At 33.6% G+C, this 24,310-nt stretch overlaps 1 protein-coding gene and 1 non-coding gene across 9 annotated transcripts in view; both read left to right on the forward strand.

Annotated features, from left to right (window-relative positions):
• Positions 1–24,310, forward strand: part of LOC110992953 (uncharacterized protein CG43867) — a 240,978-nt gene that overhangs the window by 121,787 nt on the left and 94,881 nt on the right. The gene's annotated exons all lie outside the window — the stretch shown is intronic.
• On the forward strand, positions 13,589–13,660 carry Trnam-cau. Its single transcript has one exon. It is a non-coding gene; the product is annotated as a tRNA-Met (tRNA).

A 24,310-nucleotide genomic window follows, 5' to 3' on the forward strand; every position in this document is an offset into this window, starting at 1 on the left:
CCAATCTCAAAACGAAACCTCGCATAACTACCCAAAACTTATTACGTATTGAAAAACCAATATTCGATTAGCATCAAAACGTTCAAGCTTTTTGTATTTTCATTAAGCACCAACTAAACGACAGCCATTCAAAGCAACTACTGCAATAATGCATCGGGCATTCTGCCGTATAGACCAATATTTTTTCATAAAACTTTCCTCCTTACGCCGTTGTACCAGGGTTGATTATAGCGTGCGCTATATTGAAAAAGTTTAAAAACGTTTCATATTGGCGGAAAAGAGCCACAAATGCAATATTCCCGCAGTGGATTGTCTGGTTTGTTCGTTATATGATATTTTATGTAGATTATAGTGCAAGCTGCAGTTGCAGAATTGTTATTTGAAAAAAGGGTGATAATTATATGTACTTTGCTACTACTTCATATTTATAATAATACTAGCGGATCCGACAGACGTTGTCCTGTCTACACGTCTTTAATTTCAAAATTTCAATTTTTAATAAGCCATTATGATGAAAATTATTATTCAAATGTTATGACAATATCTAACGATCCAGCAAATGGTCACACACGATATAACACAATGATAACAAAACTTTTTTTAAATTTCGGGACAGACTAAAATTAAAATTCGAATATTATTTAAAATTTAACACTGCGATGGTAGCGCCGTCTGTCGGATCCAATGTAAAACATTCCAAAATCAACAACAACTAATAAATTGAAAATTAATTAAAAAAACATTGTCCAGCGGACAAATTTGTGAATCTAAACCATTCCCAGATCCCCTTAAGCACACACAAAAAATTTCGTCTAAATCGGTCCAGTCGTTTAGGAGGAGTTCAGTCACATACACACGCACACAAGAAATATATATATTAAGATGTGATAATCTTTTCCTATTTGGCCAAAACTCACAAATATTAGAATTAATTCATTATTAATTATTAGGTTGAGTATTCTGATTAACAAGCTAGGTCATTACACACATTTTGAAATCAATTTTCTTTAAGTTTTTATAATTTAGGTTTTTGATGTGAAAACAGAAATTCAGTGGGTTCATAGTGGTGGTACGCGGCAAAAACTACCTAAGACACGCTTGTTGATCGGCGGACTTCGAGATCATACGTCTTGTATTGTATTGTCTTAGCGTCCAATAATGATTGGTGCGATGTTTTACATTACAAACGAAAGTCGATATTGACATATTGCATATTAGAGCTCATCCATACAGTCTCTTGACTTCTAACGTCTTAAACTATTTAAGTATATTTTCCCATACTATTTCTATTATACACAAGTTTGCAGACATCAAAGTAACCAAGTGCTACGTATCGAAAGTAAGTGTAAAAGTTATAACAAGCATGTAACAGGAGTTTGGAGGAAGGAAACTTGGTAATGAGATCTCCTTCGTCGGATTTACTGCCTACTGTTTGGGTATAAACTTAACGCCCTTTTCGATTATGTATAGGCTGATACTTTATTACTAGGAGTGTTTTTATTAATCTTTCTTCTCAACTGATACTTTATTGCTTGGTTTGCTGTTATCAACTTCAGTTGCCGGGTATATTGCGCTAGTCTAAATAGCTCGGCAGATCTGATCCACTCTCGTAGTTCAGTAATCACTACTTCCTCCCACCAGCCCGTCTCTTACCTAGAATTTTTCCCGTCATTATAAGCTGCAACAAGCTGCTGACGCAAAACGTCATACAAAATCTCTACTTTAGGACCGAAATCTTGTATGCTATATTGGACAATAGTGTGTCAACCATGACATATTTTTTTACGTAATAGGTAGCAAATTTTTACGTAGGTAGTAGGAGGCTCACCTGATATTCAGTAATATCGCCGCCCATGAGCATTAACATTGCCAGAAGGCTCGCAATTGCGTTGCCGGTGAGCGTTACGGCTCATGCCCACGAGACATTGCCCGGCGAAAAACCGAGTCTACGTCCGGTCGACAGTCTTGTATAGGACACTATGACGCCAACCACACCACGCCAATGCTAGCGTCGTCTCTCCGTGTAACCGGGCACGGTGCTCGCCGCGTCTACGCCCGGTGCTCAGTGGAGTATGGCAGTGTGAAACTGGGTCGTGTCCAAACCGTCTTGTGTGCAAGCTCGGACGGTTTCTACCCGGCGTAGGCAAAAAACCGGGCCGTGTTAAAACCGGCTCGTGGGCATGAGCCCTTATGGTTTCGGCTCCATAAGTAAAGAAAGGCAGGATGCACAGATTGAACACCCTTCTTTTGAGTGCTATAGAGAATAGTCCCTAGATTACCCGATATTGTTTATTTTCGATTTGAACTATTATTAACTGCCTGGAAAGTCCTGTCTGATAAGTGTTGGTTTGACGCAATTATAAATACTGGCTGAAATTTAAAAATCAGTTTTGTGTTGAATTATTCATTTATCGAGGAATTCTAATAAATGCTATATATTATATTTTGCGCTTCGACTTGAAATCGAATCCTCCGCTGGGCTTTATGAAACCTTCTGACGTATGGAACAGGCTGAGAAGATAACATGCCTTTTAACAGACACATTTGTCCGTTGTCGTGTATTTCTGAAATAATATTTTCCTTATCATCATGAGATTAATTTTTGGTCTATTTCTGGAAGTAAGTCTCCTCCAACTGTCTGTACGCCCTGCACTGGCCTTTCTAAATTCATTCGAAGCCAACCTCCTTGACGATGTCGTTAGTCTCCTTCGTCAGTGGACTTTTTTCAGCCTGCGAGTCCACGAACTAGATATTGCAACAGCCTTTAGAACGTCTCTCACGCCACTCGTTTCATAAATGGCCTCAGTTCCTGTGTGACTCTCAGGCTTCTCACCAAGCGTTGTCTTCACAAAGTAAAGACAGACAGGATGCACTGATTGAAATCCTTTCTTATAAGTGCAATTGAGAGCGTTATCTCTCCACTTATTCCACATCATATATTGTTTATGTATGTTAAATATGTCTTTGAACAAAAGGTATGTGTGGATGTCCTGTAAATGAACTATCTCCATCTCTCTCTCCATAAACGTTATTTACCTGTTCCCAGCTTACTGAGACACTATTAACCTAAACGTTCCTTAAGTAATCTAATTCAATAGGTCCCGTCTTGTTTTAATTATTTCCTTGACACATCTGCAAAATCTCGTAACTCGCAACCATTAGTTACTGTCGACCCCTTAACTTAGATATTGATATTTTCGCTATGATAAATGGTTTTACCAACTCGTTTCTACGGACACGAGTTACAGATATATGATGTGGTATGGTAATAGTATTTATATATATTTTACTTTACAGTTTTTTAGATTTAAATCAGTTTATTTTTTTTTTCACAGAACAGGGGGCAATCGGGCAGGATGCTCACCTGATATTAAGTGATACGATAAGCGCCAGACTGCTTTTAAGAATTTTTACGCTCTTTTCTTATTAGCAATCATAACAATCAAATATACAGTATTTAGAATTTTCATAACCTACATAGTTACCTGTGGTAGTGTACATTTAACGCTGGATGCAGATTATTTCATAGAATTACCTTAATTAGAAGAGTAGGCCTGTACTGGAGAAGGATCCTGATACATACCAACAGAAAAAAATTTTTTTTATAAGGTATTCAGATATAATTAAAATTAAGTACAGTTTATTCATAATAAGTAGAAATGTGTACCTATTTTATATAGGTGTCTCAGGAAACAAATAAAACTAAAAAAAATTTTTTTAAGAAAGATTTATAAAAACTTATAAAAGATTTATTATTTGTAATATGTGTATATATCCCCTGTGATGCTTTGCGAGAACAATATCTATTCAATGAACTTTACGTATTGGAAACAAGAACACAATTGACGTTGGGACGCAGTTACAGAGTACCGGTGCTGTTTATAGGCGATCAATTAATTGTGATTACAAAAATACTTATGACAAGTGCTAAATTTATATATGTTAATTTATTTCCATTTTTCTCTGTGGATTTTCTCTGCCCTAAAGACATTACAATCTTGCGCGACTTAATACTAATAAATCATTCAAAACTTACCTAATTTACTTTAATAGATATTTAACATTTAAAGTGTCCAATAACACTTCAGTCTCTATTAAGGGGAGGAAACTACTACTTTGTTGTTGTCTATTCTTTACTTACCACTAGCACTTAAGACTAACGCACACTCACACTAATTCGAGTAGCGTCGTCCTTTTCAATCTTCTGACTTTCCCGTGGTGTCAGTAAGGTGTAAAGCCTTGACATTCGCGTATTGAGTCTTTGTGTGCTCCAGCGATTTTATTTATGTGATTACATCCTCTATATTAAAGTCCTGAAGGAGGTCGAAATGCATCAGGAAGCATTGACTATTCCAATATCTTTTATATAATGTTTAAATATCCAAGAAGTAAATAAGTCGAAATATACCTTGTATTTTGAACATTTTCAGGAACCATAGTTTATTTGATCCACATACGTGACTGTTGTGACAATAATTTTAAACTAAAGATTGTATTGTTCACCCGTGACAAAAATACTGTAAAACCTAAAGAAATACACCAAAAATGTATCTCTTTAAAGCCTCGGAACCTCCGGTTGGGGTATGGGACTGACATATTAACATATACATTAGCAAACTGGATTATAAATGAAAGTTATAAAAATCATAATATCATCCAATTAAATTATTTTACGTATATAAACGTTTGTCTATAATTAAAGAAACCTTTCTAACTTATAAAGCAGTGACAGTCGTGAATCAATGTCCTATGATCTATGGATGGGGCAAAGGTCGTCCCCGGTGAATCTCCATCGCTTCGTTCTAGCTTTTAGTAGCCACATACCAACATATTATGTATCATTTTGCTACCCCATAGACACTGCTTGCATTCCCGGTATAAAACTAAATGTTTTATTTTTTCAACTTTTCTCTCCATAATAACCTTCTTCAGAGTGAAATACAAAAAATTGGTCTTCGAATTTTATTATTCATTTTTATTTATATAGATAAAAGTATTTCATAAGTTAATAGTTTCACTCAAATAAAATCCAGGTGAGAATATTAAAATATTTCAAGAAAATTCCGCGTGAAAATGAAGCAAAACTCAACAATTATTATCTCGGCGTTTAACTCGGATTATTCCAGTCTCTTTTCATATCACAGCTTTTAGCGGATTTGTGACTTAAGCCTCCATGTAACCTGTTTGTGAATTAAAACTTTATGTACGATTTTGTTTACAGTCATCATCATCAATGCCTTTTACAAAATTCAAGTGTAATGCTTAACAGTCTCGGCCTACCGGGTTCGGTATAGGCCATAGGGTGCTGTCATCCCCTATTCGGTGCTACACTTGAGCCTGTTGCATTTTACGAATTTGATGGTGTTGGTGTCGGCGTTATGTTATTAATGGGGAATACATTCGCCACGATGTCAAGGTGCGTTATAGACTTTGGTCTGATATTTTAACAAAAGTCTGCGAATATTGTAAGGTAAACTTAATTCATTCGTTTGTTGCAGCCTTAACTCGTTGAATGTTTCTAGTACAGTTATGTGTTATAATAAGCTTTTCAGTTCTGTAAGTAGCTACTCTTTATGGTAATCTGCGTGTAAGTGGAAGGTTTAAAATTTTACTAAAACTTTACTATGCCCCTATTTTACGTTTAAGCGGACGTTATGATAAAATACGAGGATTTAACATTGTTTTTTAACCGTGAAAGCGCAATGCGTAGATGAAGGCGCCGCGTTCGAATTTTAAATATATGTTTACAAACCACGCCTATTCCTCTCTTTGTTTTCCTTTACCGTACGGACAAATATTAATTGGGCTCATTGTAAGAAAACCATCCTTCGTTGATTCGATCCCTGGCTGTGACTTTCTATGTGCGCATTTAACATTCGCTCGAATGATGATGGAATACATTGTGAGAAAACCTTTCTTGCCCTAAACCAAAACAATCAGCAACGTGTGTCAAGCATTGGAGGCAGATTATCTTATGCCAATTAGATTGACTATCATCAAGCCTACAGAAATCTGAACCCCAGACCTAAAAAGCTTCTAGCGCCATTACATTGTAATCTATGGATTTATTGTGTGGAAACACCCGCTTGGAACGCTAATTCAGATAATACACTTTTCAATCTATAGAATTTGTATGAGATTTGTATTAAATGGAAATTGTTAATCACAGCTATTCGTAGCGCGAACACGTAGTAACTAACAGGTGGCTGGTTCACATACAAACAAAGCAAGAACAATACAACATACAACTACCATAAACCATTCTACGAACGAATATAATACTTCAACCACTATCAATTGAAACCTACCAGGCCGTGCTTCCTTCATACTCACATCACGTGAAAACACTCCATATTAACTGTTGATAAATAATATAATCGCCTGTTGTCAATTGGTAGATAGGACGTTCTTCCTTTATCAAAATCAAATTGATCCTTCTGACAGAGTCAGAAGGTTCGATACGTTTATACGAACAAAGACTGTATCACAAAGCAATAAGGTTGATTATTTGGTGTTGTGATAATAATGTGAGCTTTTCTGGTTGGATGCAATCCGCAGTGCAATATTTGCTTCGTTTGTTCCTTGTTATTAATTATGTTCTTTGTGAGCTGCAGTTATTTTTCATTTTTACTAGATATTGAACGATTTTCATTATATTAAACTGTTACAAATTTCTCTTATTTACAATATTCTTAACCTAGCGCTTGCGAGCGTTCTGGCAGTGTGTCTATGGGCGGCGATATCACTTAACATCGAGTGAGCCTATGTAACATAAATAAAATGAATAGTTCTTAATTAAAATATCCACAGTAGCTCAAATAATTATTCGTATGAAATTGCTTGTTACAATGTAGGATATAAATCATTGCGATCCGTTGATCAAAAGAGGTGATAAAATTGCAATTTGGATTGCGGTAACATTCTACCCGTGTTGCAATTTATCTAGACTTAAATTGCGCATTTCCCAGAACCTCAGTAAGATTTTAGAGATTTATACGCTCATTAGATAAAACTTCTTTGTAATAATATTATTTTATTTATTAATTTACACATATTAATTATATTTTAACATTTACTATGTGATAGAACTACACAATAATATCAACACCGATAATTAATAGTACAATTGAAAAGCATGTTCATCCATTTTCTCTTTATTGGCATCAAAAAGGGGCTTTTTGACTATGAAGTCGGTTCGATTCCCAGACGAGATAATTATTTTTTCATTGATTTTCCATAGCCTTGGGACGCCCTGTAAACCTAAATCTTATAACAACTATTGTAAACTCAGCCAGTGTTCAAAAAATAGGTCTAACTCCATAGAAATTTTATTTACTATAATATATATTTAGTCAATCCATTTTATGAAAAGTCACGTCAATGTTTTAAGTCCTCAATACGGAATAGGGCAGATATTTGCGTCTGTTTCATTGATCGTTTGAATTAGGCAAATAGTTATAGCCAGTGCTAGACACAAATTGATTCTCAATTCTCTGGTTGCAGGTAAATTTAAGGTACTAAAAACCTTTGTTTTCTTTGTTTTTTAATGTTTTCGTTTGTGTATTTTGTTGTAGTTTGGTTTTTCTCTCAACTCTTTAGTTTGCAAATTTAATGGAATTTGTAATGTGTAGATCAAGGTACTAAGGTTCGATAATTTGAAATACATAATCAAAAAGAAGTAGTAGTAGGGAAGAAATTGGCATATATAATTTAATATTTTTGACAGAGAACTAATGCTAATCTTTTTTCTCATATTGAAAAACGGTGTATCAAATGGCGCGTTATCCGCTCCACATACCCTGGCCACTTGATTTGACAAAACCATACGCAAGTATCTACCGACCAACTAAATAGTGGACCTTAGTTTTCACCGCGTCAATTATATTATGTGCAATATAAAGCATATATTATATGTTAGTTACATATTACTGTACAGATAGAATAATGATGTGGAATAAATAAATACATATTTTTTATATTTTTATAATATGATCTATAAAATACAAAGATAATTTTACATTGCAACTGGCTATTTGAACGATGATCTGTCGACTACAAAAAAAATTATACAGCAGTAATTATAAATAAATACATTGTCTATATATTTTCCAAGGACCTCTTATAGAGTATAAGCCTCCTCAAATTGGCACCATCTCTCTCTATCTCCAGTATCTTTCTCCCATACTTCTGCACCACTTTCTACTCGTTAGTCTGCCATGCAAGATGGTGACCTAAAATTCTTTTTTCTGGTGATTCTTTCCTCCTTCTTACGCTCTTTTTCCATATATTTGGTATAGGTTCAATACTTACAAATAAATCATGTAAGTAAGTCATTGTTTTGAAAATCGTGCCTAAAAGCCTTTTTTTTATGTGGCTTCGTGGCATGTACAGAATACAATTGACATAATTCAATAAAAAAAATGGCGTCCTTATCGCTTTCAAGCGATTTCTTCCAGGCAACTACGGTTAGAGTAAATATTAAATTAGATAAGATTATCGCAAAAATACAACAAAAACATACAAAATTAAACAATTAAAACATATAAACACTATGTGTCAATATTAATAAAAAGTACACATGAAAAATAAAACTATTTCTTGTGTCTAGTCTTCTAAAGCATATTCAAGCAAATATTGGATATTTTAATGGCATTCGAAGACCGGGAAAATAGGTTTCGCATTCTGTAAACTACGAAATTGCAGCGTTATGGAACGCTGTCTAATATTTCATGGAATTCAGGTAACTTTGGTGTAAAATTATTTTGTATACCAGTCAACGTATTTTTCAGACGTTCACGTCGTCCAATAGGTATATAACTAAAGAATGAAATAATAAATGCCTGTTGAATTATATTTAATAGTATACATATCTTTATAATCTTGTTATGAAGTCAATTGAATTTAAAACTTTATGAATGACTGAGTAATTAATGTAAGTTAAAAAACTATAAGTGTAGTTCTAATGTTATCACTATTAATAAGTAGCTAAGAAACACATTTGGACCGATAATTCAATTCTTCATATTTTCAAAATAATAATAATATGTAGTAATAGTATTCATTTTATATTTCATAATTTTATTTATATATAGATAACTAATTACCGTATTAAAAGTAATATATAATATGAACGGTTTAAACTCATCAAGGTCATATTAAAGGTTTTTAACCCTGTCCTAAAGACAAAATCGTATTTACAGTATCTTAAGAATGCAAAATAAGATTGACGAAAGCGAAACGAAATTTACAAAGTGACATGACACATCCATTACAAAACTTGTTCACTTTCTAGAAATTTTTCTTCTCACGAAAGTGATATATTTTTTATTTCTTAATCGTACATCTCGGTCTCAAATCTGAAAATTTTATAACGACAATTAGTGGCTTTGATGTTAGAAAATTATTATTAGTAATTAGTAAAATAGTTATTATTAATAATTATAATAAAAATAATTTCTTTAATTTACGTATTTACAATTTTCTTAACCTACATAGTAAGCAGCGAGGAAATGCTGCCAGCGTTTAAGTACACTATCACAGGACCAAATTTATATTTGAACATTATAAACGCCTTACGGTTACGCCTCACTGATGCGTGGGGTTCGTGCGAGTACCAACAATATCCTGATGGTTATAGCAAATAAGCCTGAATGTGCTGTTTCGAGACACTGGGTTCATATACATGCCCGTGTGCCGGGTGTCTCAAATCAACGTAGACTAATGAACTAAATGTTTTTAATAATTTTACTAACATAGTTATAAGTCTTATAAGTTTTACTATACTAACAACATATGGACTTGTTGATTGGTCTGAAATAAATGATTTTATTATTATTATTATTATAAAGAAATATTACGCTAGTTACATATTTTAGTTAGGGCTTGATATGGACAACCCTAGTGGTGGTTTCCTCGCTCAACGCATAAGTAACGCAATACACACGGACATACTACCTGACCTGCCAGGAACCAATCTTTACAAAACCACTATCAGTGGCGCCACAACCTTTTTACTGGGACTCAGATTTCTGTATCTGTTTTATGGTCATTTTCATTAGGTTGACCTAATAGCTGATCAGGTTCCTGTGCCTGACACACCCCGCCGACTTTTTGAGTCTAAGACAAGCCGGTTTCCTTACTATGTTTTCTTTACCGTTCGGGCAAATGTTAAATGCCCACATATAAAGAAAGTCCCGTCAGTTACACGCTAAATTTGTCGAATTTTGAATGTATTTTAATTTTTTTATCATGATTGGATATTAAACTGGCTTTTATATTTATTTATTTATTCCACTACATTATTATTATCTTTATTATTATTATTCAGAGCCACACCCCAGCCGGGCCAACACAGCTAATATATGATAATATAAAGTATCGCTATATTCTTGTAGCTGACACACCTGCGTCACAAGTGATTGACACGTTTACCGTTCAGAACTTTTCTGAAATTATTCTCTACGAAAAACATTTTTTATGAAAACGAGCAGAGTCACTTTATAAAAAGTGCTAACCTCCGTGGACACCAACGCCGGAGGCTAGCGGGTGCGGTGCCGACTTTTAGTTACTCTTCTAGAAGCTCCCTAAGTCATGTCTGTTCGGAGATAATATACTGGCAGCTGGTCTGAGAGACAGCTTTGGTTATGATTAAAAGTCTTTAAGCATGTTCAAGGAAAATCTATTATATATATACATCTTTATGTACTATTATAGATCACAGCCGTGTCATGCTTTCAAGTGGAAGGTAAATTTTTAAGGCAAGGTGCTTTTATATCGTGGTGGAGTATTTGGGCCATAAGTTTGAAATCTATTAGTTAAATAGGTTAACTTATTATTATGACATTGTGTTTTTATTCTTATTATATGACTGAATGGAACATAAGATGACATTTACATGCCTATTTATAAGGCTGATCGTGTGGATTTTAATACATAGTTAAACGATCTAAATACATATACCACTTTTTTGCTAATAATGATCTAGTAGGGGTTTTTGTACACATATTGTATAGCGATAAAATTTCATTTATAAATGTTTTTTTATTGTACATCAAAATTACGTATCCCTTAACGCCTGCAACGCAACGCACTTGCGAGCCTTCTAGCAGAGAGTTTATTGGCGGTATCAATAACATCAGGTGAGGTCGTTTTCGCAAATCGCGGCAAAGGTTGAAAATTTTATATAAGCCGCAATTGATAGAAAACGGTTAAAAAAAGATAGGCAAAAATAATAAAATACACCATTGAACAATGGCGTATTTTATAGTCTTAATACAGGGTGATAATAATCTAAATACACGTTGGTAAACAATATGCTTATCCAACCAATTCCTAATTTGGAAATAGCCTGAATAAATACAGAAATATTTAGTGATTGAACCGCGTTTATCATGCAACCTTTGCTAAAAAAAAGCAAATAATATCTTAAGTAATTCAGTAAATTAATAATCCAGAAATTTATAAAACTATCGAGTAAAGACTACCTGTCTCTTTCGCGCATCTGTATGAAGTCAAACTACATAGTTTACTTTTTACAATTTCTAAGCTTTAGCATTAGTGTCCCTGGGGATATCACTTAAAATCGGTCTCCTGGAAGTTTACACCGTGTTATATAAAAAAATGTTGTATACGTATATGTTCGAAACTGTTTCGGCTGGTAGCTGGACAAATTTACATAACCCTCAATTATAACTGGATTTAAAATGTCCCTCGCACGTGCGTCAAATTGCTATAAAATATTTTCCCTTAATTCACATTTAATTTTTATTCTACATTTTTAATCTGTTTACATATTTTGGCACAGACTATTTTAATATACATTATCTCATAGTCAAGAGACTAAGGTTGCAAAAATGATATTAAAATAGAAAAAAAGAGACATCTATCGATAATTCCGTAAACTAAACTGAGAATGTCATATGTAAATATGTTTTTTTTTTAATGGAAATATGTTATTTATTTATATCTGGTTATTTACACTTTGATTGTGACAATTAATACAGAAATATCGAAAAACTCCCAATCGCTATATAGTACTCTATGAATACCATTTGCAGTTGATGAAAACGGTTTTTATAGAAACCCTGCTGACCAGGCCATGAATAAAGGGAATACATTCCCGAGATTCATTCTACGAGATCTCGCGGGATCTAGTGCCATTTATCGTGATCAATCTCGAAGCGTAACATGACGAAATTTGGTAAAGAGATTATGTAGTTAAAAGAAATTTTTATTCTCCTAAATAAACAAGCGTATATCTGAGTTGTACTATCACTCGGACTTTCAGATGATTTAAATGGTACACGACGCTTTAAAAGGAATTAGACGAGACTGAGAGCAACCAAAAGTCCTCCACGCGCTTCTGCGACATTTGATTTGAGTCTCACTCTTAACAAAAGAGATGAATCTCTTATGAGTTTCAATGGGAGTAAGGGGGTACAATATACAAAGTGCGTATAATATACAAAGTGCTTTATCCCGCCAGTGTTGCGTCTGAGTGGGTACTTTTTTTAATTTTTATTTTATACTCTTCACTTCTTAAGAAGTTATTTCCAAAATCAGTAGTAAAATATCTTCATATAAATAATTTGTTACTGTTCTATGTTTTATTATTATTATACAACATTGTGTTTTGTTCTAGTCATTGTAATTCTGATTCCTACGAGATTAGGAATTAAGGATCTCGACTCGAGATTGCACTATCTACGTACAAAAATTTCTTAAAATCACGCGGTTAAACCCGCGGTTATATTAACATAAAAACCGCGTTTTAACCGCACCACTTGAAAGCTATCCATAACGTAGTTTACTTATCGTGCTTTTCCAAACCACTGACTTCCGTATCCAGTGTATGAAGACCCTCGTTTATGCCGAGATTCAGGCCAGATAAGCGAAATTTATGGGTCAAGTTATAGTGGCTATTATTTATATTTCTCGAATGAAGTTATTGATGGATTTTAATACAGATGGAGGTCAAGGGGAACTAGTTAATCAATAACAGTGATTGATTAATAAATATATGTATGCCAGCTAATATATTCTACCGGATTTAAACGCAATTCATTAATTCAATTAGGAATCGCGTTAAGCTAATAAACCGCGAGTGATAATATATTTGAACTATAGTGATAAGATAAACTACTCAAATATGACGTCATCGCAACGAGTATGCAAAGTTGAACCGGTCCTGGGTTCGATTTCCACATAATTTGCGTTAGTATAATATTCGGTCCACCATAAAATATTGGTAGCCCTGCCCCGTATACATGTGTGATGTCAATTACCTCATAATCTAGCAATATTTAACAATTATAGGATTCCAACCCGTATATTCCCATTACGTGTAACGTAAAAGGTATAAATCTTTGAGGCACTGCTTTTAAAACCGTAATTTTAATGCATTAACGAAATTCTAACAATACTACGCGATGGATATATTTCATATTAAGTAAAATTTTGTTAGCATTCGATGAATCTTAATATGACGTCATATTTGGCAATTACGATAAACGAAAATGACGCAACCAACATATTTGAATCATGTTAGTAATGTTGCATTAAGTATAGCAATTTCGTTATTAAGGTATAGAGCAGAGTGGCGCAGTGGAAGCGTGCTGGGCCCATAACCCAGAGGTCCGTGGATCGAAACCACGCTCTGCTATAATCTTTTTGCATTTTATTTATTTCATATAGTTTAATTTAATATATTTTTTATTGATGTTTGTTTGATTAATGTTACAATTTCAATATTATATATTAAACCTAGAAATAGTAGAACTAAAACTAAGTTCTAGGAAAACCCGATAACATAAACTCTTAGTGAACGAGACATTTACTGGTTTAATCAAACCATATCCTTGGTTAAAATATTATCATTTCCACACGTTTCCCTGAACGTAGTTATGAAAATTCATTACGTCATATCCCGATTCATATTAAAATTTGTGAACTTTAAATTCCTGTTAGTCTGTGCCTTAAATGTAAATTGTTATGACCTTTTGAACTTAAAATTTTTATTCCGTAGCTGGATTTAAATTTTATTTTTGGACAAATTGTAATTCAATGCGTATTTTTTATTAAAATTTACGTAATAATAGTTTTTTTTTTAATTTTAATCGTAACTAGGAGGCTTTGTCAAGCAAATTTGATTTCCTAAGGGAAAAAGGATTTAGGAGAGCTCAAAATAAACTATCAATCTACATATAAATACTTTTTTCTTATTTAGCCACCTTTTCACCTAGAGTAATTTGGTTAGAAAATCAGTTGTTACCTTTTAATTTCCAGTTTGCCGCCTTTTACTTATTCCGCTCACGTCGCCATATTGTCATCGTCTAAAAGTAGTTTTCACAATATCTGATTAAAGAGATATTTGCAGTTATATACATAATGAAACTAGAGACATTTCATATATGTATTAACATATATTAACGTAACGTCAATAACCGATACAGCCAACTTGTGTGATTTAACTGATTATATTTATCAATATTAAATTGATTTAACTTCGCAAAAAACTTCAAAATACATATACAATTAAAACTTTCGTAATTTTTTTACCTTTCCAGGTAAAACAATAATGTATTATTTTTCCATAAACATGAATAAATAAAGATCTCCCAACATCAATAAAAACACATGAAATCCGACCGCTGAAAATCATCCTAAGGAATATCTCAACACTGTTTTTAATTGTTGTGTTAGTCACAAAGGGTGAAATTAGAAAATTTCAGATACGTGCCGTTGCTTAGCAACGCGCCGCGGGATCTCCGTTGAGAGATCCACAACTTTACGCCGAGATGATTTTATGAACATGTCGTATATCCAATATAATTATGTAGGTTAATAAAGGTCGAAATTAATATCAAAAATAATTTAAAGCTATTTGTTATTAATATTAATTTGATAAGTAATAATAAGCCTTTTTATTTCCTGTGTTAAAATAGGTGGTAGTCGTTATATTAGTGACTAATTTGATTTTGTTAGTACGTTAGCTTAGATTATGTTAGTAATATCTATGTATATTATTTATTTATGAATTAACAGGATCCCCGGTTTGGGTAAAGGACTCCTCCAAAGATGCCGTGTCTGTTTGCCAATTTGATAAGTGATGGCAGGTTGGTGCCCCCTTACACCTACCTACTAAGCCTAGCTTCCGAAACAACTGTATCTGGATATCAGAACCAATCGGTAGCTGAGGCGGCCCCACCGCCTCCTCATCCATTTCTCGAGCTTTCATCAGACCACGTTCATGGTGTAACAGCCGCATTCGCGCTAACCAGTTCCTTCCCCAGTGTCTTATGAAGAAAATAGCGTACCCATTTTTAAAAGGCCGGCAACGTACTCGCGAGCCCTGCCGCATTGAATGTGTCCATGGGCAGCGGTATCACTTATCATCAGATGAGCCTCTGTTTTCCCCTTTTCTGTAAAAAGAAGCGTTCGACAAATAAACGGAACATCCCATGCTTATAATCTTCCTCAACTCGGCGACTCCCATCACTTCTCGTAAACTTATCCTAAGATTGACTTCGAGGTTTATAAATCAAAGACTCGTTTCTGAATCTTTCTTTACCTCTGGTTCTGGAACCCAACGTGTGCCTTGGCCGAAACAACAATCTCCTATCACCGCCGACATTATTGTATCGTTTAATACTGTAAGAATAGTAGTTAAAAAAATAGTCCTGTTTCGTGTTACACATACGACACTATCGGTTTCTCTCATTCCTTCCTTCTGCTTCACAATCTTCTTTCTCTTTTCTTTTCTTGTCACAATCCTCCTAGCCTACAAAATTTAAGAGTAAGCGGAAGTTATGTGCGTTGCGTATTTCGGCGATTTATGTACGAAATAACATTGATATGCGCCTGTTCATGAAGGTCTATGTCAATTGCATTTAGCGTGGGCAATTTACCTTCATATTAACACATTAAAACTTCAACCTTATTGCATGTTCGATACGATTGATTTTGCTGTGGTAAATGCATATTGAATAATCACCAAGTGGGCGAAAGCGTTCAGAAAAATGTTCCAGTAATGAGTCAGACTTGGAAACACTTTCGGTGAATGAATAAAACAATTATCGGTATTAAAAAGGTAAAGTATCGGAAGGTATATAAAAAAAGTTTTGCGTATATTATGAACATATTAAGGAAACCACCAAGTCTGGAAAGTACCAATTCTGAAAAGGCCGGTAGCGCACTCGGGAGTCTTCGGGCTTTGAGAGTACATACCTTTTACTTATTCGACATATACAGATAAGGTTTTGTGCCTTTTAGGTAGGAAGGTAGTACCACTTAAAAGGTCGGCAACGCACTCGTGAGCCCGCTGCCAATGAGTGTACATATCTTGTATTAATTCGAATTAGAGTGCTCCAAATAATTGCATACCTATTCTTAAAAAGCCAATAACGCACTCGCGAGCTTGGGAAATTGCCTACTATCTATGTCCTGTTTTAAAGAAGGTATTCAGAAACATACAATAAAGTATGTCTATGACAGACATTTTATTAAATATAGAAAAAACTCTATTATCGTTAGTGGAAATTGTCAAAGAAACATTTTTCACAGTTTCCCACTACAAAAATATATCGCTTCGATTTTATTCAAATAGATATGTATGAGTCAAAGCCTCGTAACAGATTTCAAGCCATGTGGAACAGAATGGATGACATGCCAAAAAATTGTTTTCACCGTTTCTCATTTTTCGGGGCGTTAAATGTATCGTGTACAAATGCTGTTATTATAAACAAAATATAAAACAGATAGCTAACTAAATATATGTATATAAATTACGTGTCACGTTGTTTGTCCGCTATGGACTCCTAAACTACCGAACCGATATCAATCAAATTTGCACATCGTGTGCAGTTTGATCTAACTCAAAAAAAAGGATAGCTAATATCTTAATAATATTATTTTATTGTAAATATTTGTTTATTATTTGATAAAATTCTAACAGATGGCGCTGTGTTTGAAGTACCAACGTTTCACATAAATTCTCCTACCTTTTCCCTTGTATAAGTTATAAATATATAGTTTACTACTATGTAATATAACAAAAACCTTATCCACAGCAACGCTTCCCGTAATACATACTCTGAGTGTTATTGGACTTATTTGTGTTAAGTTAGGTTAAATCATAATCGTTTTATGTTTTCTTATTGAAGAAACAATGTATTATACATATATCATACTTAATAAAACATATTATACATTATTATTATATTAAACATGTATACATAACATACAAGTCAATACATTTATGAGAATATTTTGTATGTGCGGAAAAATATAGATATCTTTAAAAAGAATAGTAGCTTCCATAATTATAGTACTCGTAATAAAGACAAAATTAGTGCACCAACCACAAGGCTGCATAAAACGAGTAATTCTTTCCAAGGCAATTGCATACGTTTTTTCAACAAAATCCCTAGTGAGATACAAATATTGTCAATCAATAAATTTAAATCGTACACTAAAGTAAAACTGCTTGCTAAGGCCTATTATAATATAAATGAATACTTAAACGATCATAGTGCTTGGATATAAATTGCTTCAGTATAAATAGGTAACGCGACAGAATCTCTCGGCTGCATTTTCAGACTATGGGGCGATCGTCGACATCTACGACTTTTTTTAAATGTAAAGTGGGAACAAACCGTGATTCATGTGGTATCAAATTATTTCAGTATAATTAGTATTATTACTATTTTCTTGTGTAGCCAAGTGCACATTTCAAGGATCGTCATGCTCACTCAAATGTCATTGCTTGTGGCGGCGTCCATGCGTCGGGTTGTCTCTCTCCCTAAAATATGGCGAGGGGGCCAATGGCTGGCCATGCGTCATACTCGTGAACGGGTGCTACTTGTGGTGACTGGTCGTACTTGAATTCGTGTTTGCGGTGATATTAGTTGTTTATACTACGTCTTTGCGTGTTGTTCTCACGAGTACGTAAGTGCGTGCTCCTATTTCACCATGCCTCCTGCTGATAGAGGACAAATCTTTGTTTTTAATTTTTTTTTATTTTTTATTCTTTATTACTCAATATGTCATATGGAACATGGTGTAGTGGTTGCAGCTCCTTACAAGCATTGTGTAAAAAAAAAACTTGGCGATTAAAAAGAGTGGCGGAGAGTTTATTGCCAGTTCTTCTCTTCCGTTCTACGCCCTTGATTTGAGAACTGGCAGTAAATGTAAAATTAAATTCATTTAATATTTCTTTTTTTGACGTTCATAAGTGTACATTGTTACCTACATGAATAAATAAATTTTGAATTTGAATTTGAATTTGAATTAGTTAAGAAAAATCCAGCCACTAAGTAACTCCGATTTATAAGGCAAGATGTTAAGTGAAACTCAGTAAGGAATTGGTACTGTTTTTTTGTCACTAACTCGAATTGGTTCGGAAATACTTCAGTAGGCAGCTGGTTCCATATCGTAGTGGTGCGCGGGAAAAACTGCCTTAAAATCGTTCAGTTGTGAAACGACGGACGTCGAGGTGATACCGATGGTATTCTATATTCTGCTTTGACGTCCGATGACGAAACTCAGCTGCAGGTATTAGTCCGAACAACTCCTCTGAACACTCTTCATGGTAAATGCGGTAGAAGTTCAGTCGTTCAGTTCTTGTTCTGCGCAATTACATCGCTAGATAATATAATAAAAAAAAATCAGTGGTGCTACAACCTCTTTAGGTCTTGGCCTCAGATTTTTTTGAATCTTTTTCATGATCATTTTTTAAATCTAATAGGCAAGTAGGTGAGTGCCTGACACACGTCGTCGACTTTTTTTTGTTTTTTTTTTTGGGTCGAAGACATGTCGGTTTCCTTACGATGTTTTCCTTCACGTTCGAGCAAATGTTAAATGCGCACATAGAAAGTCCATTGGTGCACAGCCGGGGTTCGAACCTACAACCTCAGGTATTAGAGTCGCACGCTGAAGCCACTAGGCCAACACTATTCATAATATAATTTAATAATAATACGAAAATATAACTATCGTGAAATTGCATATTAAAACATCTCAATTGTCATCGCGTATCAAGTTAAAGAATACTGATACCGATATTGGCTACAAGACTCTTTGACGACCCTTCTGACAAATCTGAATTTGACAATGTACAACAGATGATTCAGGTACCATTAAAACCTTTTTTTAAATGTAGACGATAAAACTTCAAGCTTAAGTCAATTCTAAATTCGAATTGAGCTCAATTTCACAAGACGGAGAAATTGTCTAAAGAATGTCGTGTCCGAAGTTAGTTTAAATCGAAACTTCTTGCGGACTTCATTTAACTTCGGTGACTTAATTGAACCAGGAACGATAATAGTTTTTCTTCGAGTTAATCTGTTTAGAAGTTGCTTTTTATTAACTAAGTATTAAAAACCACGCCTTAAAGAGATCTGGGAGCTTTGTTGTATTAGTTTTATTTTTAATATTCAATTGTATGTTAAATGAAACTCTTTGTTTGAAGTTGGGTGTCAACTGGCTGTATCGTTTAAAACATGAATTTATAACATAAATAGTATTCCCTAACGTTACCTACCGACTACTGTATGGTGTTATTTAACAAATAATTAATAATACATTGTTCTGAAACATGAAATTTTAAAAGTCTTTATAACTGCGATATTGCGAGATTATTCTGAATGCATTCTTTCTACTTATCTCTGATATGGTATAAGAATAAAATTGCTCTTAGTGCGGTTGACACCGAGACTTTACAGTTGGCTACAGACCAAGGAACTGTGCGGTTTTTATTACCACAATGGATAAAATTATCTAAGATTTCAACGTTATATATTTTAGAGAAGAGTGTTAGCGTAAAGGTGAGATACAAAGTCGAGAACAATGACTTATGTATTACGAAACCAAATAATTTAGTAAGTTCGTCGTTAAATCGACGTCGTTACATGAAATTGTATATGACAATAAAATAAAGAGCAAATCTCAGCTCAATTCCCATAATGGGCTGAAGCGCTATTTAACTTCATATTAAAAAAAAACCCGTATTATACGAGGGTTTAAAAAATAGATTATTAACTGCAGAAAGTTAACAATTACGTAGGACTTGTGTAGGTGGCTTCCCACGCTACCAGTTAGGTAAAGGTTAAAATGAGGCTATTTTAGCCAAGGACATCTTTGGTGATAGAAACTCTTTTCACACAATCTATTTCAATACAAATTGAATGGTACATTGATTTAAAGATATACTCTATTTACCAATCTTCTGTATATATTTTATAGTTTTAAATTAAGTCAAAAAGTACTTGGTTCAAAAATTATTCTTGGCATTTATATCTGTTGTCCTGTTAACTTTTACTAGGAGAGGCTTTGACCAATATTTTCTAAGGCGTGCTGCGTTTTTCACTGTTTTCGTCTGTGACATAATTACAGGAAGACCATTCTGTAGTCACTTTTTTAGACTATTTTGGTATGCTTTATAATTTAAGTTCGTCTTTGTAATCCCTTTATTATCTTTCCAAACTCCACGCTATATCAAAGCCCACCCATGGGTACTTGCCTCTTTCCCTTTGTTTTTAGTTTTCATATATGTGGCCTTGTGTAAATAAACGATTGCGCTCATAGATTGAACAATCCGTTAGTGCAGTAGATTCGAACGCGTGACCTCCAGATTGAGAGAGCCGCCGAGCCATTGCTCAACAGTTTAAAGTGAGTCATTAATAAATTAATAGCGAAGCAATCTGATATGAACGTACAAAAGGTTTTAATGCATAATTAAGTGCTACCTGATAGAATAATCAACCCCTTATGAGTGAATGAATGAATGATTCAAGAGCAATTTGTCGCGACATCTGTCATTCCCGGTTGTCGTGTAATCTTGAATGAGATTACGTTTAGTTCAATCATCGTGAACATATTGTTAACATAGTTTGATTGTCTTTTGTTTTATGATTAAATCATTCTTTTTTTAATATAAAATGAACGCAAACTGACAGACCATTTCAAATTCACATATCAGAATATACTGGTAGTAAATCACGTATACTAAGATCTACAATTTATACCAATGGTATATAACTGTTGTAGTTTTTACTCTCTTAAAATAGATAGGTCTTATTTCAAAGCAAGTAGTCTTCACTCGTATTGATAAAATTTCACTTAGTCTTATTACTTTTAAACTAAAGCAACTGTGTCTCTTCCTATAACAGTGAACACAGATTAATCCAATGATGAGTTATACTAAGTACTACTAGGATGATGTAACAAATGTAAGAAGAACCAACTTTTTATATACTGTAGCTGGAATTGAGTTATCCAATACATATACAGGAAACTATTTATATACGATTATATAGCTACGACGTTGACGCTTGTTGACCCTTATCCGGGACCCTGCCTAAAGGCAAATTCAGGCTTTTGTTACCCTATGATTATTCCTTTCACATGCCAGGATTTCTCTGCTACTATTGTGTTTCTAAGGTAGGTACCGTTTACCTGATGAGTGAGAAAATGTTTTATTGTTCTCGTATTTACACGACTCCTATGCCAAATAACTGTTTGTTTTGTTAACAAAATGTTATTAATAACTATAACTAGTGGTTAAAAACCAGAGATATATAATAAAAATTATCATTGAAATATTTATATAAATGTCAGTGACATTATTCAAAAGCTCTATTTCATAATCAAAACCGTATGTTTACCTCATAAGGCTTTGATATAACATATACAAGTACGTATCTCGTAGCCGTCTGCTGCTATAGTAACCAGTCGTGTTACGGAGCTCGCGTAGCATAGACGCCCGCTACGATTCTACGGCGTTACTGTCGTAAATATCGTTATTCGTTACGCGTTAAAGAAAAATTAAATATAAAAAAATATATTGTGTTTGTGGTAAACTTATTAGTGTTTAATTGTTGTGTGTGTTTTTTCATTATGTGTTTGCAAATGTGTTTGGTGTTTCAAGATTATAGGTAAATAGATTTTATAACAGTATGTTAATATTATAAAATCTCTATATAATTTTAATTTTACTATTTCTTTTCAAGTGAAGCAAATCAATATTAATTTCTATATGACAGTATTAATAAAAGTATTTTTTTAGTTATTATTTTGAGTAAAATGTTTAAGACTCAATCGGTTTTAAAATCGCTTTATATATATTTTTTTATTTTTCGCGATTTTACATTTTACATCCGTTTGACATTTTATAAATGAACTAATAAAAATTGTCACAATTAATTGAGAAAATTGTAAGAAAATTCGCGAAATGTTTGCTTTGTTTTCTTACTGATTTAGTAATATTTAATCAAAAATATATAATCATGATTAGCCCTGTAATGTCTTCCTTAACAATATTCCTTTTAAATAACTGCTGTTCCAATAACTTCACTTGGCAAAATCACTAAAATAGTGATGAAAAGACAAAATATTCATTGTCTACAAACAATTTTTACGTTTTTAGGATATTTAAGTTTTCTATTATAGTTTAGGAATTATATGTGTAATAAATATCATATCTTTTTATATGAGTGCTTAAAGCTTACGGTGAGCTTTAATTAAATTACAGTTCATTATGTTATGGTTCATTGTCGTTAATCGAATTTCTTAGACTAGCTTTTAAGCTCTTTATCTCAATATTGTGGCATTAACAAATATTCTTAATTTTATTATTTATTTTTATAATTCTACTGTTTATTGATTCTATAATTTTTATAAATTTGTAATATTAATCTATTTTATACATATAGGTGTTTATATAGCTTATTTTCATGAATAAATATAAGACCCATTATTATATTGAAGGCTTTATTTCTAAAGTCCAAGCTAGCGTAATTATAAGAGGAAATCAAACGGAGTGAAAGCTCACAAATTTTGAATTCAGTGAATATGAATGTCCCGAGGGCTCAAAGTACGTTGGTCCTTTGTTCAGACATTTCTTTGAGGGACCACTCTGCTGAAAACCAGGCTCTTTCATCGTAAGAAGCTAGGGTAGAATAAAATATGGTGTAGCTTATAAATTTCGAAGGTAAATACAAAACCACGCCATATAAACACTGCTGTATTTTTGTTAATCTCTGTATTTATCAGCTCGTTTTATTTTTCCATGCAGTACATATATAATATTGTTAATGACCTCAATACCTCCATAAGAGCGACAAGGATTTATAAACCGTGGGTTATTAAAACTGAGTATTCAACGAAGAACGATTTAAAATGTCTACCAGTCACTTGCGGTTTGATCCCGTCTTGATGGTGTCGGGTAGATATGTGGGGTCTGGGACAAATACCTAGAATTCATTATTAGATGTAAAGGCAGAATAAAAAATATCATTCGTAACACGTCGGCGTCTGTTATTCCACAAAAGAGCGTTTTTTCGGCGCAACACATTGTATATGTAGAACCAACTGGTCACTGAAGTGTTTCCGAACCAATTTGACTCGACTAGGATCCTTCCTGATAAAAGCGTTCTAACTTTTAAAAGTCCAGCAACACACTTGCGAGCCTTCTTGCAATTTCCAGGTGTGGCCTTATAGCCTCCTATTAAAAAATCAAAGTAATAAAAATCAAAATCAAAACACACGACGCGTGGTATGTAATGTAATAAATAATATAAAAAAAATGTAATCAAAGTTGCTCTGTACATTTTACTCTGCTTTATTATAGGAAGGAAGGTTCTATTGTTGTTTGTTTATTGGAATAAGGAGCTTAAATATGATTAGATGTTTTCGATATTAATGATGCTTGGAAAGCAATTATTATCTGGAGAAACTGGGATAGCCATTATTGTTTTTATTTATTTATTTATGAACACTTCGTTGCATACAGAAATATAATACAACTGACATAATTAAATGAAAAGGATTAACTGGCGTTATCGCTTTTGAGCGATCTCTTCCAGGCAACTACTGTGAGAAAAAAATTAACTTAGCTAAGGTTAGCAAAAAGTGAAAAAATACATAATTCATAGAGTTATTTAGACATCTGATGTATCTGTATGAGTTTCATGATAATTTGTCAATCTACTACTTTTACTATTGAAGTCGACTTTTTGGGTATAAGGAGGTATTCCCTCGCGATGTTTTCCTTCACCGTTCGAGCGAATATTAAATGCGGACAGAAAGAAAGTCTATTGGTGCACAGCCGGGAATCGAACCCACAGTCTCAGGGATGAGAGTAGCACGCTGAAGCCTCTAGGCCAATAGTGCAGTTAGTTTTACTCCATATAAACCAGCCTTATTCGTAAATCAAAATTGGATTGGTTTAAATGGTACATTATTAATGAATTCCTCATTACCAAAAAAAATTTTTGATTACGTAATTTTTTTTTATAGAACAGGGAGCAAACGGGCA

The sequence above is a fragment of the Pieris rapae genome, chromosome 6, assembly GCF_905147795.1.
Source record: "Pieris rapae chromosome 6, ilPieRapa1.1, whole genome shotgun sequence".
NCBI lineage: Eukaryota > Metazoa > Arthropoda > Insecta > Lepidoptera > Pieridae > Pieris > Pieris rapae.